The 13,041-nt window shown below is 42.1% G+C and overlaps 1 protein-coding gene and 1 long non-coding RNA gene across 8 annotated transcripts in view; one reads left to right on the top strand and one right to left on the bottom strand.

Moving 5' to 3' along the window:
• The first annotated feature begins 22 nt into the window (after positions 1-22).
• Positions 23-13,041, top strand: part of wdpcp (WD repeat containing planar cell polarity effector) — a 363,747-nt gene continuing 350,728 nt past the window's right edge. For 3 of the 7 annotated variants that reach the window (XR_011595032.1, XM_070889746.1, XM_070889752.1), the window contains exon 1: positions 23-108. The gene's annotated coding sequence lies outside the window, so the exon portion shown is untranslated. Of the gene's footprint in view, positions 159-13,041 lie in introns of all 7 variants that reach the window. The other 4 variants (XM_070889749.1, XM_070889753.1, XM_070889754.1 and 1 more) reach the window with 4 other exon arrangements.
• Positions 5,975-13,041, bottom strand: part of LOC139272674 (uncharacterized) — a 35,215-nt gene continuing 28,148 nt past the window's right edge. The window contains exons 2-3 of the long non-coding RNA XR_011594933.1: positions 6,710-6,874; positions 5,975-6,051 (exon numbers count right to left, since the gene is read on the bottom strand). This is a non-coding gene — a long non-coding RNA (uncharacterized lncRNA). The remainder of the gene's footprint in view (positions 6,052-6,709; positions 6,875-13,041) is intronic.

The raw sequence follows: 13,041 nt of genomic DNA, 5'->3' as shown, positions 1-13,041 counted from the left end.
TGGGCGGTCTCCACTGGTTGCCAGGAGACGGAAGCTGAGTGAAGACAGCCTCGCGGACCGTTGGCCCTGGAAACGACAGGCGGCCACAGGTGAGAGACCGGCCCACAGGTAAAGATGGCTTTGCTGCAAAAGGAGAAAATGCTGCAAATACTCAGCAGGTCAGGCAGCATTTGTGGCGAGAGAAACAGAGTTAACGTTTCAAGTCGATGACCTTCCGTCAGAAGTGGGAAAAGTTAGAGATATAATAGCGGGGTTTTGATCGATTAAATAGGAGCAGGGTCGGTTCACAGCGGACACAGATTTTATGCGATTGGAGCAAAACTCAGAGGTGACATGAGGAATTTTTTTTTTTTTACACAGCGAGTTGTGATCTGGAATGCGCTGCCTGGAAGGGTGGTGGAAGCAAATTTCAGTGACTTTCAAAAATAAATTGGATAAATACTTAATAAGGAAAGTGTGCTGGGCTATGGGGAAAGAGCAGGGATGTGGGAGTAATTGTATAGCTCAAAGAGCTGGCACAGGCACAATGAGCCGAATGGCTTCCTTCTGTGCTGTTAGATTCTATATAATTCTAAGTTAGAGATTTAATAGTTTACAGCAAGTACAGAGATAAGGAAAAGGGTGTGATAGTGGGAAAAGTAAAGAAACAAAAGAAGAGTCCAGTGGAAGTGTAACTAGTTACAGTAGCCCCATTATCAGCTCCTGCTGTGCAAGGAAGTGGGAGCACTGGTTCTGATCTGAAATTGTTGAACTCATTGTTGAGGCCAGAAGACTGTAAAGTGCCTAATTGAAAGCTGAGAGGTGCTGTTCCATAATATATATTTGTGATCTGTTACTATGGATTTTCCAAAAGAAATATAATTGTTAAAAACTTGAGCACAGCCTGCCAATCTTAATAAAGATGGGATTGTACGGACTGTGGTGGAAATCTTGGCAGAAATCTGACAGTGTTGGTTCTTAATGTACATGTTGTAAAGTCCTCCCAAGCTGTAACCTGTTATTATAATTAGAAAAGAGAAGGCCGAGGGGTGACCTGATAGAGCTCTTTAAGATTATGAAGGGGTTTGATAGGATAAACGTAGAGGAGATGTTTCCACTGGGGGAGACCAAAACTAGAGGCTGTAAATATAAGATAACCACTAATAAATCCAGTAGGAAATTCAGGAGAAACTTGTTTATTCAGTAAGTAGTGAGAATGTGGAACTTGCTATCACATGGAGTAGTTGAGGTGAATAGTATAGATGCATTTAAGGGGAAACTAGATTAACACATGATGGAGAAAGGAATAGCAGGATATGTTGATGGGGTTAGATGAAGAAGTGTGGGAGGAGGCTCATAGGGACCATAAATACCAGCATGGCGCTGTTGTGCTGAGTGGCCAGTTTCTGTGCTGTAACTTCTATGTAATATAATAACTGTAAAACCATGACAAGAATCAGTCCTTTATTATAAATAACATTCTATGTTTCATGGAAACTTGATGTCCCATACACGGGGGGGAAAAAAATCATTTGTGCAGTAACAGTAATAAGTCTGCCGCTGTACTGTTCTTGAAGTGTAACTACAGTGAAAATGTATTTTTTTGAATTATAATCATACTCATTTTGTTTCTTTGATTATTTGTTGGTTTGATTCATGGTTTAGAGGTTCAACTATAACACTCTAGGAGTTCAATCGATGTCTTAAACAAAGAACTGGCCTTGAGAATCTATGGCTGTCATCTGAATCTGGAGATTACCTCGGTCCTCTACAATTTTATAGTGTATAATAGTCTCATTAACAGACGCTAATGTCGGTTACAATTGTATTAACATTGCATTAACTAAAGGTTGAAAGGTAATTAGTTTACTTTTTTAAAGAAAGAAATTGAAAATCTTTTCATTGGAGGCAGCTACATAAAAATTCCTCTGTTGACTCTGCTTTTTAATGCTTCCTACAACAAGAGGCAATGCTTGAATCTAGTGATGCAAGTAGAGCAGTATTCACTAATGTTGGAGAATAAATATTCAGAACCTCATCAATTGGAATTAGTGTAGGTAACACTTAGCCTGCAGTGTATTACATATTGGGATTGTTACTCAAGCAGTTTCTCTCTCTTAGGCAGTCCCTCTGAGTCGCGGATGACTTGCTTCCACACTAAAAATGAGTTCTCAGGTGACTGAGTCCGATGTGGGACCTACAGTCTCTGTCACAGATGGGACGGACAGTGGCTGAGGGGACGTTGGTTGAAGGGCCAGTTGGTTGAGGTGCTTGGGTTGTCGTGCGCTCCTTCCGCAGTTTGCGCTTGGTCTCCGCTACCACCCGGCGAAGAGACTCGAGGTGTTCACTGCCTTCCCAGATTCTTCTCTTCCACTTTAAGTGGTGTTGGGCCATGGATTCCCAGGTGTCGGTGGGGATGTTGCACTTTTTCAAGGAGGCCTTGAGCGTGTCCTTAAAGTGTTTCCTCTGCCCATTTGCTGTGTCGGTGCTCCAATTAGAGTGCTTGTTTTGGGAATCTCTTATTGGGGAGAATCCTCCTCAATCAAGTGGCTGAAGAGCTCCTCCCAGAGTCGCAATGCAGATGCCGCCCACTAAGGAGCACAATGGACATGATCTTCACCGTGCGTCAATCAGTTTATTAACAAAATCTCAACCCAAGCTTTCCTAAAGCAAGATGTGCAGCAGAAAATTTTAAACTTCTCTACTTGTTGCTTAATATCTGTTCAGTATTTTTAAATGACTGCTTTAGACAAAAAAATGCTAATTTAGAACTGAAGTACACATGCAGAATTAGATATTTGTGCATGTTCAAAAGTGTTTATTTGAGGGATGCTAAGAAATAATATTCCTGCTCTGTGAAGATTTTCTTTAAACAAAGAGATTGTGATGTTTTAACAGCTTCAGATATTATTTAAGTTGTTTTTGACCAAATTAGGATATTGCGTGTGGTAGAGTAAAGGTTGCCACACATCCCATCTTGAAAATAACAGTGGATTTTGAGTCATTGGGAAATTCTAAAATATAAACTATCGCTCAAAGTCTAATTCTTAATGTGTGTCTTATGAGGTAGAAGTATTAGTTACTGTTTAGTATTTTTTATTAAGGTTTGGTTTTCAATGGATTTCTATCATGCACAAAGTAAACAGTAACACTCCTGTCCCCTTGCTGCCTCAATCCGGTGTTGACCTGGCAAAAGTGTGGAGACCCAATGGTGGTTATGGAATTCTAGTGTTAACCAATTTAGGAAAAGGATCTGGTGGAAAAATCACTTACTTTTGTGTCTGGATACGGGTCAATTGCATTCAATTAATAAATGACCAAATAAGCAAGTAACCATGAAAGTAATTTATTGCATTGTAAATGGCCACAATTATACTGTATGTGGTTTAACATGTGACTATTTGCATGTCATAAATAAATTATTTTGAAACTGGATATGCAAAAAAATATGTTTTACATATTTGTTTATATACTGTAATATGACATCATTTTGTTGTGAATAGTCCTAACTACATTAGATTTATTTTTTGGAATATAGTCTTAAGCCTGAGGATTTTGAGTGTTTTATTTTTAAAGGACTAAAATAATATACTTATCATCTGTGATCTATGGTTTAGAAGAACATTCCAACACTCACAAAGATAATTTGACTGGTTTATAAAGGACTGTGTGAAGTACCTTCTATTGCACAAGAAAATCTAGAAGCAATACTGTTCCACCTGATTTTATTGTTTTGGTTTTACTTATGTAAAAACTATTAATAGCATTAAAAAATATATATTAAAATCAAAAAGTGACATATTTACTGAACCTTTTCCATTGTATTTCTTAGTTTGTATAACTTTTGTTATGAAAGATCTGTGCTTTTGAAAAAGTATCTTGCATGCTACAGAACTACAAAGCTGAGCTTTTCAGTCGGAGTTGTGAGAATTTAACTGCTAAAATTTATAGAACATAGTCATTGAGCTTTTGGTAATTTTGTACTGTACATGTTACCATAAAACTAAACAAATAATTATTTTTATGTTGCTTGTTAGGCAAACAGAATACAGGATTTAAAATATTTTTTAAAAATTGAACATCTATATTTATAAAACAGAAATGCTAGACTTGCTGAGTATTTCCATCATCATCTGAAAAGAGAAAAGATTAATTAACTTAGATTCTTTGTCAGAACTGTACCAACATGTTTAGTACACTTGTAGAGTCGAATAAAGATGTACTGAGATATTGCAAGAGTATTATAATAACTTAATAACAGAGTGTAGGGAAGGAAAACTAGTGGGTAAATTCCTTCTCAACAATTAGCTATACAGCACTATGGAGGTAGGTTGATTAGCCACCTAGTCTGTGGGAAATTGTGTGATGCATTGTGTAACCAAAAGGTGGCAAAATAGCCAAACATGCTGATGAGAAATGACTAATCGATTGAAACATTACATCGTATTTGATGCTCTGGGCACTAGCCTTTTCTGAATGGTATATGGTCTTTTAAAACTGATCAGCATGGTTATTGTACAATGACACCTTGTGTTTACGAGAAACTATAGTAAAACCCTTTCAGTATGTAATATCTTGAAAGAAAATACTGTCTACCCATGCATTTTTTATTGACTAATTACAGGGTCATTACATTCATAGTACAAAACAGCTGCAGGTTGTATTTCTTCTCCTTGAATAATAAAAGCTTTGGGAACGGGCACAGTGCCTGCTGTTTCTAACTACGGAAAGTTATAATAAAGAAAATATAATAAAACAAAATTGTTATTTATGTCCTACTTCTTCCTCACCTTCTTACTTAATTGCATAGAGCTTAGACGAAGGTTGACCGGTGGGAACACTTAACTATCCCCCAGTATACACGGTTTAACTAGCTAAACCTGTGAAGCTTATCAGAACAGAGCACTGGCAAGCCAAGATGGAAGAATCCCATCCCCAATTAACTGATTTACCTTCCTACATCCCATCGATGAACCTGGCTGGGTGGTTGGTCATCAACAACACCACCCTGGAATGGTACAGAACTACCTTGCTCAGGTATCCAGTCTACCACTGTGGACTGATTTGGTTCATATCTTCCATAACTAGATCTTTCATCTTATCTTCTCTTTCGCCCACCCCAAGGAGAATAGTTACTAGTCGGGCACCAAACTACTGATGACCATAGGTAAAATACTGCGGATGCTGGAACTCTGAAATATAAACAGAAAATGCTGGAAATACTCAGCTGCAACGTTCCCATTGAGCTGCGCTGCGGCCTGGAAGTCACGTGTAGACCGCTCATCGGATATTCAATACGAATAATCGTGCATGCGCAAGATTTGAATGGGCCGCACAGCCAGTTAAAGGGCCCACACATGGGGGAGGGGGGGGGAAATTACAGGGACCATTGCTCAGCAGGCCAGGTAGAGAAACAGATGACCTTAGTTTTGAGACCTTTACGATGGACAGAAGATACCACAAGCTTTACACAAGCAACGGGGCGAGTTTCACAATTCACTGTAAAACATGGGAGCGTGCTGCCACCATGCTCCTGAGCACGGTATGGACACGCATTAAACTCGATTTACCAGAATGATATCCAAACTCCAGGGGTTAAATTACGAGGAAAGATTGCACAAACTAGGGTTGTACCCCCTGGAATTTAAAAGGCTAAGGGGTTATTTGATCAAAGTTTTCAGAATATTAAGGGGAACAGATAGATAGAGATAAACTATTTCCATTGGTTGGGGAATCTAGGACTTTGTTCTGCAAACAGCAATTGATGCTAGAGCAATTGTTAATTTTAAAACTGAGATTGATAGATTTTTGTTAACCAAAGACATTAAAGGATATAGCGCAAAGGCAGTTGTATGGAGCTATGTCGCAGATCAGCCATGACCTCATTGAATGGCAGAGCAGACTCGAGGGGCTAAATGGCCTACTCCTGTTCTTATGTTCCTAAGCACTATTCAGCAATCATTGGAGATGTGGAGTTTTAGCAGCATCTGCTTACCTTCCTGCAATCCAATCATTGTACGCACCACACTCTGGATAGATGAGAGCAATGGAGGCGAATGGGTGGAGTTCAATCTGCAAAATAAATTTGCATTCATGTGTGTGTTACAACCACCATTGCAAGGTTTGTTCCCGAGCAGCAGTAGCCTGAGGAGTTTAATTAATCACATAGGGCCCAATTTTGGCCATGACTTGCATCAATTTTTTTTTGGAATAAGTTGTTTTTTCTGGCATAAGTTTAAAAAAAATGCCATTTTCTCTCAAAAATTTGCTTCAGAGTAAGTCAGTTAGGTACGATTTCTTTTCAAAAGGGGGCGTTCCCAGACACTTATGCCAGTTTTGGCCATTTATGTCACTTTGGGCAGCTAAAACTTACTCCAAATCGACTTAGGTCAGCGTATGTGGCCAGCTCTGAAAAACATTGCAGACAGTTAAGAATATGGCGCAGGTTAGTACATTTAAAGCACCAAGACTTGCAAAGCACTAAACAAAGCACAAAAATAAAAAGGAAGCTGAGAGGACTTGCACCAAGACTTACAAAGCACTAAACAAACCACAAAAAGTAATAAGCAATCAATCAATAACACATTAAAACATAGAAGTCTTACCTTTTATGCCAGAATCAAGTTTTTTTTTAAAAGTCTCCCCGTCTCCCCAACCCCCCCAATCAAAACTCTCCTCACTAAACAAAGCACAACCATCAATAAATAAATAAATAAAACTGAAGTCCTACCTCGGCCCAGGAACTCAGTGGGCTGGCCGGCTGGTGCAGGAGGCCACTCGGCCGGTGATAGGGTGCGGCGAACATCGGGGCGTTCCTTCGGTCACGGATAGGGGATGCGAACATCGGGTCCTGCTCACAGACCGCTTTACAGCTTAAACATTTGGAGTGTAGTCACTGTTGTAACATAGGAAATGGGCAGCTAATTTTTCACACAGCAAGGTCCTACAAATAGCAATATGATAATGACATGATCATTATTTTTAGCGATGTTGTCGAGGGATAAATATTAGCTCGGACACCGGGGTGAACTCCCCTGCTCTTCTTTGATCTTTTTTGAGTGTGGGATGCTTTACATGCACCCGAGAGAGCAGACAGTGCCTCGGTTAACATCTCATCCAAAAGATGGCGTCTCCAACGCACCCTCAGAACTGCATTGGAGTGTCAGGCTAGATTTTTTTTTTTTTTGCTCAAGTTTCTGGAGTGGGACTTGAACCCACAACCTTCTGACTCTGGCGAGAGAGCTACCCAGTGAGCCATGGCTGACACCTCCATTGAATTAACCAATGCAGTGATGCAAATCTTCTTTAGTACATTAGCTGGTATAACAACTAGATGCATTGGGGTCCTCTGTAAGACAGATATTGCATTAAACAATTGGAAGAAATTGTACCTCCGTCCAATATGCAATAGATTTCCACAGTCTAATCCATTCTCCAGTAACTGCTTTACAAAAGCAGAGTTAATACTGTGCTTAAACTTCTGCATAGAAAGTGTACCATTTAGAGGCATTGTCTAGAAAATAGTCCACACACATTAAAATGCTGGGCTGAAATCTCCTGTGCTGTGGAGGCAGGGTTATAGCGATTTCCAGTGGGCAGGGCAGGAATTTGTGGTAGAACTCTCTTGCACTGCATCCCTGCCCTTATTTCAATATCAGGGACGTTGTTGGGCAGATGCAGGAAGTGGCCACTCCACTTTTCAGCACCGTTCTGGAAATTACATGTAAATGGGCAGAGGACATGGGCCAGCTGAATTACCATCATTTGTGACTGAATCAGTTTCATGTTTGGAAGCCATGTTGCACCAGTTTTTTGACTCCCCCCCCCCCCCCCCCCGACCCGCCCCCCAGCTTCCCAATGGCTTTACATGTACCTGGTACCCAGATAACTTGACAGGTGAAATTTGTGTTTTTTGTTTCCTGCCTAAGTAATGATGGAATTCCCGTAGGCAATTCTCTTGTATTGATGGAACGCAATCTATTCCCTTCATCATCTTATAAACCTCAGTCAAATCATCCATAAGTCTGCGTTTCTCTAAAGTGTAGAGTCTCGACTCTTTTAGCCTATCTTGGTAACTAAGATGCTTTAAGTTGGAAATTAGGCTAATGGCCCTCCTCTGCACCCTTTCCAAAGCCTGAATATCACCCACCATGTGAGACCAAAAATCCTGACCAAGGTCTTTTACAAGGACACTATATTAGCTTTGACTTGTAGGTCAATTATCCTGTAAATGCACCCCGACATCCTATCTGTTCTAGCTATCACTTCTTGCAAGAGTGACATTCAATTCTGCAATCCCTCAAAACAACAATTGTGAAACTAAAACTGCAAGGCACACGACCTTCATAAGTGGAATTCTGATAATCATCAAATGTCTTATTTCAGTATGGGCCCAAGTTTCGGGTCCCCCGTAGAACGGCACAACTCGGAGAGGCCTGCCTAATTTCTAGAACTCAAAAAGCGCCAAATAATTACCTCATGATTCTCCGATATCTGTAGGCCTGTTTGCAGCTCAGCATAGCGCAGCAGGAGCTGTTGGGAGCGGAGCAAATGTGTTCTGACCAAGCATAGCCGGCAGGGGGGCGGGGCTAGGACCCCGCGTCAGTTTGAGTGCTGGCAGCGTTGCGCATGCGTGTTGGAGCGTGCACGCATACGCAATGGTACACAAACATTGGCAATCGGCCATCTTTAAAGGAACATGCAGAAAAGTGAATTTTGGATTGTGGAGCTGTGCAAAGCCTTCTGACTGATTTTTTTTGTGCTTGAAGGAGTGCTGTTGGCAGTACTGTGAAAGAATCATCTGCTGGAATCAATGAGTGCTGTTTGTTGCTGCTAAACTTCCAGAAGGAGTGCTGCATAGGTGCATGCAAAATAAGGACTGTGTGTTTTGAAAAATCACTGAGTGTCAATTCAATACAGTAATGGAACAACGTCCACCAAAAACGAAGAATTTCTTGCATGAGGAAGTAGAGACACTAGTTAATGTGATTGAGCAGAGATGGCAGGAGTGGATAGCAGCAACAGAGGTCGCACAAATGTGCCACCCAAAGAAATGAAGAAATGCTGGAACCTAGTTGCAGAAGATTACTGCGCAGTGGTGCATAGGAGATCTGGAAGCCAGTATAAAAAGAAATGGCACGACCTTGGTCAAGTAGTTAGTGTAAGTAATATTTTCATTTTTCAATGGAATCTCAATTGTAAATGTGACCATCTGTATATGTCCCACCCTGCAGAAAGACGCACTCTGTAAAAAGTTATATTTTAATCTTTGCAGAAGAAATTGGCCCACAACAAAAGGAAAAGAACTCGAATAAGAGGAGACGTGCCAAATCTGCATCCACTGACACCCCTGGAACAGAGGGTCGCTGCTTTGCTTTTCTCCAGGTACGACTCATCAATCAGTACTGCACAAGCTGGGCCCACATGCGAGGGAGAGGGTAAGTCCTGAAAATGCATCGTGGCCCTTCAAATCAACCTGCCTGGCCTGTTGTGTGTGAGACTACTCATGCCACACATCCTGCACTCTCCTGTGCTGCTAACCATTTGACTGTTCTGTTATATTTTGCAGAAGATGATGCCAATCCTGAAGATACAGAAGAAGAACCAGATGCGGATGATCCAGAAAAAGAGTGGCTGCAGGGGTTGACTGAAATGTCTTCAGGGGAGACTTTTGAACTTCATATGTATCAGCCCACATTAACGGACATCAGTCTTTCAAACACATGCATAGGTTCTGGTCCGACATTCTATGGTTTCACAGATTCCGACGTTGCGGGTCCCCGTGGTGCTGGTGGTGGTGGTTGTGTAATGCAGCATTTTACACCCAGTGCCCCACCATCCCAGCCTGCACCTCCCACTGGAGTGGTGCAGCGAGGCAGATCCAGACAGAGGAGAAGGAGAATCGAAACACACTCTCCTGAAATGCAGTGTGAAACAGATGTGAGTCAGGTTGTGGCATTGGGTGTGGAAAGCAATGACCTTCCCCGATCACTCATGGGCAGCGTCAGTGCGGTGGGTGAAGAGGTAAGGGTACTGACTGGTGAAATAGCAGTAATGACATGGGAAATGAGGGAGGGAATGTCAGGGGGCATGCAAGCGACAGCACAGGCCATCAGGGAGGTGATGCAAGTGACGGCACAGGCCATCAGGGAGGGCATGCAAGTGACAGCACAGGCCCTCATGGAGGTAGCTGCTGCAATAAGGGCACACAGCCCGGCCAATCAAATTACACCCCCATGAAGAAGTGAACATTCACTGAGATGTGGATGAGAGATGGTTGCAGCCTTTCTTTGCTGCTTTTGTTCTTGTTCTTGATGTAACTGTAGTAACTCTTTTCAAATTGAAATTGTTTTGTAAGTTTTGTAACTTTACAACTTCTAAGTGATCTTCGAGTGTAAATGTTCTCACATTTTGTAAGTTATTTAATTTTGCACCTAAAAAGTGATTTTGAAGTTTCAGTGATCTTAAGTGTAAGATTTTTCACTTTGAAATTCTTTTGTAACTTTTGTAACTTTACAAGTTTATAAGTGATCTTAAAGAGTCTTATTAAAGTAAAGTTTGATATCAACAAATATTTTATTACACTAACGTGCAGTACATTGTGAACTTTTCAATAACATTTTTACATGAAAACTGAATCATGTTCCATTAACACAACACAACATAGGAACACCTCCAAAAAATAAACATGTCCATGCGGAACAGTTGTCACTGAGCCCTCCGGCATCAGTAATTGAAGCGTTCACGGATGAGCTGCTGGCGCAGGGCTCGAGCAGTCGTTAAAGGAGCACGATGGACTGCCCTCCTCTGACGTCGTGCTCCGGCATCAGGCACTTGCATGCTTTCCTGATCGTAGTCGTCATCCTCATCCTGCTCTTCCAAATTACTATCATCAGGCACTCTCACCTCATGTGGGTCTTCTGATTCCACTACCAGCTCCTGCTACCTCATGATGGCTACGTTATGCAGCATGCAGCATACAACAGTGAACTGACCGACAATCTCAGGGGAGTATTGCAAGTGGCCTCTGGAATGGTCCAGGCATCGGAAACGCTGTTTCAAGATACCAATGGTCCTCTCTATGATGCTGCACGACATGTTGTATTGATGGTCAGCTTCTGTCCGTGTCACGCGTAGGGGCATCATGAGCCAGGTGGTGAGGCCGTACCCTTTGTCTCCCAGTAGCCAGCTCTGCCCTTCTGGCTGCTCCTCAAAGATAACATATTACGCTGTCGTGTAGGATGAACGCATCATGGGTGCTGCCAGGGTATCTTGCATCGACTGACATGATGCGCTGCATGTTGTCACACGCGAGCTGCACATTAATGGAGTGGAAACCTTTTCTATTCCTGTACATCTCAGAATCCTCCACAGGTGCTCGCAAGGCGATGTAGGTACAATCAATGCAGCCCTGTAACTTTGGGAAGCCAGTAATCTTCGCGAACCCCACAGCCCTGTCATGCATTGCTTGGCCGGTCATTGGGAACTTGATGAAGTCATTCCGCCACGCATACAGTGCAGCAGTGACCTGGAGAACGTAGGCATGTATTGCACGTTGAGAGATGGCGCACACATCTCCAGTTGTAGCTTGAAACGATCCCAAGGCATAGAAGGAAAGTGCAACTGTAACCTTCACTTCAGCAGACAAGGCAGTCGTCGTTCTGCTTCTCGGCTATAAATCTGCTCTCAGCATATCACAGATCTCAACGACAACTTCTCTGCGGAAACGCAGCCTTTTGACACAATCAGCCTTGCTCATGTCAAGGTACGAACTCCTGACTCGATATTGCCAACGTAGGTAAGGCCTCCTGCCCATCAGCCTACGGGCTATGACGTTCCTGGTGCAGTGAGCTCTAATCAATTCTCTCCTATACAGTGAATTGATGGAGTAACATTGTATAATCGTGGCGTTGATAATGCAACACCCATACTTGAAGTAAAAATTAAATTTTCAAAGATGTGTGCTGGCTGGCTCTCCCTCCCGGTGTTTTTCAGGCCTCCTCTATCCCCTGGCCGAACGGCCGAAAGATCGCAGCTCTGTGCCTGCTGCCTGCATGTGTGCTCGCCCTCCCAGTGTTTTCAATGCCGCCCCTATTTCCTGGCCGAACGACCGAAAGATCGCAGCTTGCTTTACTGCCTGCGTGCTGGGGCTCCGCTCTCTGGACGTCGCCCTACCGGTGTTTTTCAGACCGCCTCTATCCCCTGGCCAAAAGATCGCAGCTCGGTGCCTGCTGCCGCTGCTTCGATGGAGAGGTAGGAAAATGTAATTTTTTATTTATTGATTTATCATTTATTATTGATGGCTCTTTATTGATAAAAATGAAGTGTTTAATGCTTTGTAAAATCCCCTAACTTCCCTCTAACTGCTCCCCTCCCCATCTCTCGCTCCCTTCGCCTAATTTCTAAAATGTTGGCAAGGTTTTTCTGAGTGTACAAAAATCGACACTTACTCCATTCTAAGTTAGTTTGGAGTAACTTTTTGGTGCCTAAGCTTGAAAAAAACAGGTGTAAATGGCTGATAACACCCTCTCTTTTGGGAAAAAAAAAAGCGGTACTAAAACAAAACTATTCTAACTAACTAGAGTTAGAGCAAACTAAATGCCGAGAATTACGATTTCTAAGATACTCTATACTAAACTAGTTCCTCCAAAAAAATAGGAGCAACTCGAGCCGAAACTTGGGCTCTGGAAGGAACGTAGGAAGATAGCCTGTTCCACCATTCAAATAGATCATGGCTGATCTGCATCTTAACTCCATTTACCCGCCTTGGTTCCATATCCCTTAATACCCTTGCCTAACAAAAATCTATCGATCTCCATTTTGAAATTTTCTAGACTCGCCCCAGCCTCAACAGCTTTTTGCGGGAAAGAGTTCCTTCCTACAGACTTTGTACAAATTAATGCAGAACTTTATCTGTGTGGTTATAGATAGACAAGGAGGAAAAGCAGCTTACATAGTACAGCCTGTGCCATGTTGCCAAGTATAATGAGAATATATATTTAATTCAAAGCAGGAGTTCAATTGATGTTTGCTTTATATCTGGGAGAGAATGGAGGGTCCAGA

The sequence above is a fragment of the Pristiophorus japonicus genome, chromosome 9, assembly GCF_044704955.1.
Source record: "Pristiophorus japonicus isolate sPriJap1 chromosome 9, sPriJap1.hap1, whole genome shotgun sequence".
NCBI classification, from domain to species: domain Eukaryota; kingdom Metazoa; phylum Chordata; class Chondrichthyes; family Pristiophoridae; genus Pristiophorus; species Pristiophorus japonicus.
Note: the sequence above shows the minus strand (reverse complement) of the source record. Positions and strands in the feature narration are given on the sequence as shown.